This window comes from Cyprinodon variegatus, unplaced genomic scaffold, assembly GCF_000732505.1.
Source record: "Cyprinodon variegatus isolate N-32 unplaced genomic scaffold, C_variegatus-1.0 Scaffold563, whole genome shotgun sequence".
NCBI lineage: Eukaryota > Metazoa > Chordata > Actinopteri > Cyprinodontiformes > Cyprinodontidae > Cyprinodon > Cyprinodon variegatus.
In genome coordinates, this window is record NW_015151016.1 from 297,834 (window position 1) to 303,833 (window position 6,000).

A 6,000-nucleotide genomic window follows, 5' to 3' on the forward strand; every position below is an offset into this window, starting at 1 on the left:
GGTCTTAACAAATTCAGGGAAAAGCCTCCATCTGGACTTATATAGTATATTATTGAAAGATAAAAGGTTGTTTGAAATATTTCTTCCTGTTACACCTAAAGAGCATTTGAAATTCTTCTTCTATGTTAAAAAGCCTTCCTTTAGAGGTTGTTTTCTGGGGTCTCATTCTAATCCGTGGGGCTGCCTATGCGTGAACAATAACAAACTTTAACAGACAATTCTGGCTTTTTGAGAAATAGCCAATGTATGCTTCTGCAGGTCTTCTGGCTTTCCTGACAGCAGGCGGAGGTCTTCAACAAGGGGTCCAACAATAGAGTGACTATAGGACCAGTTTGATATACCGGTAACTCAATTTCATACAATATATATATCTAGGGGGCCCCCGCCCCCCGCTCCCTCTCGCCATCATTTTGGGTTCCTTGGCCTGGAAAACGTTGAAGAACTCTGCCTTAAGGAATTAAATTGAATGATAAAAGACAACATTCCCCATCAGATACGCCTCTCTGGATGGACGGGGCGACACAGCCGCCCTAAATTCCCAGTGGAGCTGACATCTGCTGCTCAGGTTTAGCTGATATTCCAGTGTTTGAATGTTATTCCTTAGACAGAAGAATGTCATTTGGATGTTTCCATCATCGCACCAGACAGACTTCAGATACCTAAAATATTCAAGCAGTCCAGTCCTGAGGAGGTAAACACCAACCTGCTCCTATTTCTAAGACACAGTCTCTTATTATCACGTGTTTCAGCCTGTCTGACTTTAGCTTTTTTCCTTGATAATTTTAAAGCTGCTCCAAATTTTAGGCCCAGCTGATTGTAAAGAACGTCATGTTCTGCCACATAGCATTGGTTTCACACTCTGAAGGAGTTTTATCAGCCTTTCTATTGCTTGGGCTGACAGCTCACCCACTGGGTCAATGTTTCCTGTCAGTCAGCCTGGAGCAGCAGCTCGGTATCACCTGCAGACTCTCTTTGTTTTCTAAGCTGCAAAGAAACCAAATGCTTATTCTACAGAGGTACTGATCCCATCTGTTTTTGCATTCAAGACTTGAAACATTTTTTAAAAATAAAACTCTACAGCTGCTGCAGGACTGGAAACAGGTGTCAGGTTGGGTGGAGCTTCGTTAAGGTCCCAAATACAGAGATGAGGGAGGCAGAGAGTTCTTACAGGTTTAATGAAATCAAAAAAGCAACAGAAACAAAATCCAAGAAATCAAAATACAGGAAAAACAAAAACCAGGAGACATCAGGGAAAAACACACAGGGGGAGCCAAGTAACAACAAGAAACCAGCAATGATGAACTGCAGAGGTGGTGTATATATGGGGAACAGAGCTGATATGGAGCAGGTGTGAATAGAACTAACTAGAAGGGAGCCAATGGGAAAGGAGACAGGCACAAGGGGGCGACAGAGAGTAACTCAAAAAATACAACATGGCTTAAATATAGCACAAAATGGAAAATGAACCAATGATCAACAAAACATATGACATAGAAAACTCAAAACTCAAAGTCCAAAACGGGAGAACCATAACATTGGCATCTCTTATTTAAATTCCCCCTTTTTTTTATTTTTAATGCCATGTCTTTACTGTTAACAACTTTGAGAATCTGCTTTTTTATTAACAGGTATCCATTTCTACAATCTTCCATCCAGAACTGCAATCTGCTGTGAAAAAGAACTTGTTCCTTTGATGAAAAAGGGACAAATCTGTATCAGAATTCTGTTTCCTTGTTTGGCTTCTGGGATTTAGGAGAAATTTTGAGACGTTTTTAAAGACATCTGTTTCCTTAAAACGAACACAGCTGAACTACCTCCTACTAGCCGTGCAGGAGGTCTCCTGGCAGCGAGAAAAGGACCTCTGCATCAGAGAGAGGGAGGCTTGGCTGCAGGCCGGCAGACATGTTAGGAGCCAAAGCCAGAAAGAGAAGCAGCTATTACTAAGGGATTACTGTCTGGATAAAACAGCCAGAGCATGAGTAGCAGTATTTTCTTTGGAGTGAAGCACTTATTGGCAGAAAGCCATGAAAAGGTGACGCATGCAGAGTGGAGGGTTTTCTCTCTGAAGCTGGGGAACCGCATCTTTAATCTAAATAGGTTGAGTCCAAATGTTAAACATTTTAGTCCTGTTTACTCACAGATGGATGGATACATTTCCACATTTGAAACATGAATTTAGTATTTCCTCTGGTAATAAACATTTGCTTGATGATCTGAATGATTTAAGCGAAAAACTTAAACCAGAATAATTTTGTAAGAACTTTTTTTTTGTTGCTTTTTTGCAGTGCTTTAAGCTTTAAGTATCTGTGCAAAAACTGATCACACTGTAAGTGTCTGAAAGGGAGCTGTGATTACTGTCGGGCAGAGTGACTTATATTCAGAGTAATGAGATTTTATTGGAATGTGGAGTCTGCCAGGGATGAGAGAGACAGATTTAATAGTCGATCAGGGGACGAGATGTAAATTCTGCTCTGCTGAGGCGGCACGCTGAGGGAGATTAGGCAAACACTCATCCGTGGGCTTTTGTGTTTTACTCAAACGAGGCACACTACAGCTTTCTAAAAGTATTCAAACCATTTGATCTTTTTTCATATTTTTGAATACACAACTAACATTTTTTTACCTTAGACATGATGAACAATCCTCATTTAAAGTAAACCTCTTTAGGGACTTTATAAATACTTCAGGTCTTAATTCAATTTTTCAATTAGTAGTAATAAAGTTACCAGATAATTGATATCTGCTGAAATGTCATCACTGATTAGCATATTTGGGTTGGTTTTTTATCAGCACTGTTGTTTATATTTCTAGGGTTTTAGGGAGTTCCAGCTTGCTGGTAATGGAAAGCAAACGTCTGTTGAAACTAGGTCAGCCACTGCAGCATCTCAGAGTGTTTCGATCAAGGCCAGAGACAGAAGCCTTAATGAAACTGTCTTTATGTTGTTTGGACCGTCATCTGGAAGCAGATTGGAAATATGATGATTCATCCATAGTGATCCATCACTTCTCCACTGCTCATTACTACCTTTGACATGTCGTTCTCCGTTTTCTCTCCTTTTCCCCATTCCTTTTCCTGCTGTCTTCACCCCCACTGCCTCCCTCACGTTTAATTACTTCCTTTTTATCTTTCATCCTGCTCCCCCCGTCTGCCTCTATTTACTTCTTTCCATCTTTCATTTCCCTCCACACTTTTGCCAATAATCTTCCTGTCGCCTTTTATTTCATTCTTTCATATACCCCTCAATGCACAGCTTTGGATCTGCGTCTTGCCATTGTTGTCCTCTCTCCTTCAGCTGCCGGTCACCTCCTCTAGCTTAATTCAGTTCAGTTTATTTATATAGCGCCAATACACGCTTTTGCAGAGAAATTTCAACCAGATCATACAGTCAAATTGATTAAAAGTTTTCTATCTAAAAAAAAACCTGTTTATTGCATCGACTCTTTGACTCAAAAGCATCCCTCACACCAAGCATTCTTGTAGCGACAGTTGGGAGGAAAATTTCGTTTTAACAGTAAGAAACCTCCAGCAGCTCCACAGGCGCCCCGCCCAGGAAACACGCTATGACATGGAGGACTGAGAATTTTCACCAGCATATTCCAATTATGTAGCACCAATTGACAAAATCGCAAGGCACTTTATGGAGACAATTCAGCCAGATCATGCAGTCAGATTGGTTCAAGGATTTCCATCTAAGGAAAGCCAGCTTTTTGCATCAACTTCTTGACTCGACAGCAATCCCTCACAACAAGCATGCGTGTAGCAACAATGGAGAGGAAAAACTCTCTTTAAACAGGATGAAACCTCTAGCAGAGCCAGGCTCAGTGTGAGCGGCCATCTGCCGAGGCCGACTGTGGTCGGGGACTGGGGACACAAAAGCAGACATCCAGAAAGAAGCAGAGATACAAAAGGCAACTGTCAAGCAGCTCCACAGGCGGCCCGGTCCAGGAAACATACAGCCAGGTAGACGAGTTCTGAGCCGGCTCACATGTCAGAGGATAAAGAGAGCACATACAGCCAGTCACAGTCAGAGAAACAGTACAACACTAAAAACAGGCCAAGCTCCAACATCTATGAACAAAGGTGTTGATGGCAGCAGCACAGCTGATATTTCTCTCCAGGATGGACTCACAGCCAAACAGGAACAGACCAGATGAAGCTACCATGAGAAAAAGCAGAGAGAGCATAACTTCAGAGATTGAACTTACATGAAAAGAGGACCTATGTCCTTCTTCACACTAAGCCTATAGCTGCACAAATTGAGAAATAAGCTTTGTGTTACTTAAGTATCTTGAATGATGTATAAGGAAAGTAGGTTATCCCATCTGATGAACCCCCGAAACCTTTCAACCATATATAGACACCTAGTTAAAAGTTATGATATATGCTTTTTATCAATCCTGTTAGGAGAGAAAATTGGGATTAGGGATTGGGATGCGACCTTTCCATGGTGTACCCCGCCTCTTGCCCATTGACTGCTGGAGATAGGCACAAGCACCCCTCGCGACCCCACTCGGGACAAGCGTGTAAGAAAATGGATTGATGGATGGATTGGGATGCTTGTCTTTTTTGATGACTTTTATTGAAATCTGACAGCCACAGGTTATATTAGTAGGGTTTAGCTAAAGTTAGTCCAGCCACTCAGTAATATAAAAACAGGCAGCTGTGGCTCAGTATGAGAAGCAGCTGTTTTGAGTTCAGTTCCACACTTTAGATCAATTCTAGAATGAATTAATTAGGTGATTAGTGAGTCATGGTGGACGGCTGTTTCCTCCTGTTAAAGGGGAGCTTTTCTCTCCTCTGTCGCTGTATGCATGCTCAGTGTGAGTAGTTGTAAGAATAACACACTGCAGGACAGTGCAAAGAACCTTGATTGTTACATCATTCTACACATAAAAAGTAAGTGATAACCAGAACATGCACCATTTATGATCAAAAACTCTTTATTGAGATGTCAAAGTAGTTTAATTAAAAAGAAATATTCCTCTTCTTCTTTTAGATAACATCATGCTTGAATCTTCTGCTTCAAATATTCCCTTGCATGTCCAGAGCAAAGCTACTGTAGACTTTCAGTCCCATAGTGTGAGATCTTATCATCATCTAGAAATCTCTCGTTCTCTGGAATGTAAACTAGAGTGTGTAAGTACAAACAAACTACATAAAAACCCTGTAAAATTAAATCTGAGATGGCTAAACTAATGCTGAGGTAGACTGAGGGTGACACTGCTGTAAAACATTTAAATGAATAGGAATAAGCTGAAGATGCATAACTCTGTGTTCAATGCTTCAATGATATATGAGTTTGAGTATCTTTTTGTGATTAGTTTTCCTTTGCTAGGATGCTCCTGTTTTCCAACAGTTCTCACAGCAGTTATTACATGATGTTTCATTTCTAAAGCACTTTCATTTCCCTTTGCTATATCTAAACTTCACCACCATGTGTCAGTATTTCTCTAGTATACTGGAACGACTAGAAATGTATACAGTCCAAGACAGCAGAGGTCATTTAATGCCTTTGAGGAGAGAATGATGGTGCGTGGCCTCTGGTTATTGGCTGTAAGGCTGACTATTAAAGCAAAGGGAAAGGAGGACAACATGGCTAAAGGAATGTTTGGGACAGCAGACATCTCCGACATAGAAAGAGCTGCAAAGCTTTGTCCTTATTGGGGTTTGTTTCTCTGCTCTGGGGTTTTCGTTCTCTCAGTTGTGGCCAAGGCACTGACTAGAGGACGCACTGTGGGCACTGAAGCTGACAGAAAGCTGCTCTTAAGCTCTCGTGAGCTAACAGTGAAATCAAAACCTAGTGACAGAATATGCCTCCAGAGTGGCTCCCAGGTTTAAAAGCATCTTATATTACAGAGTGATGAGAGGCTTTTAGAGCAGAGCAGGGTGGGGCTGTTTATTTTGTTCCATGTTAGCGTTCCAGACATGAGCTGAGGGGGTGGTGGGGGATTGCAGTGGTTTCCCTTTGCGTAACAGCGAACAGCTCCACCCCTCATCAC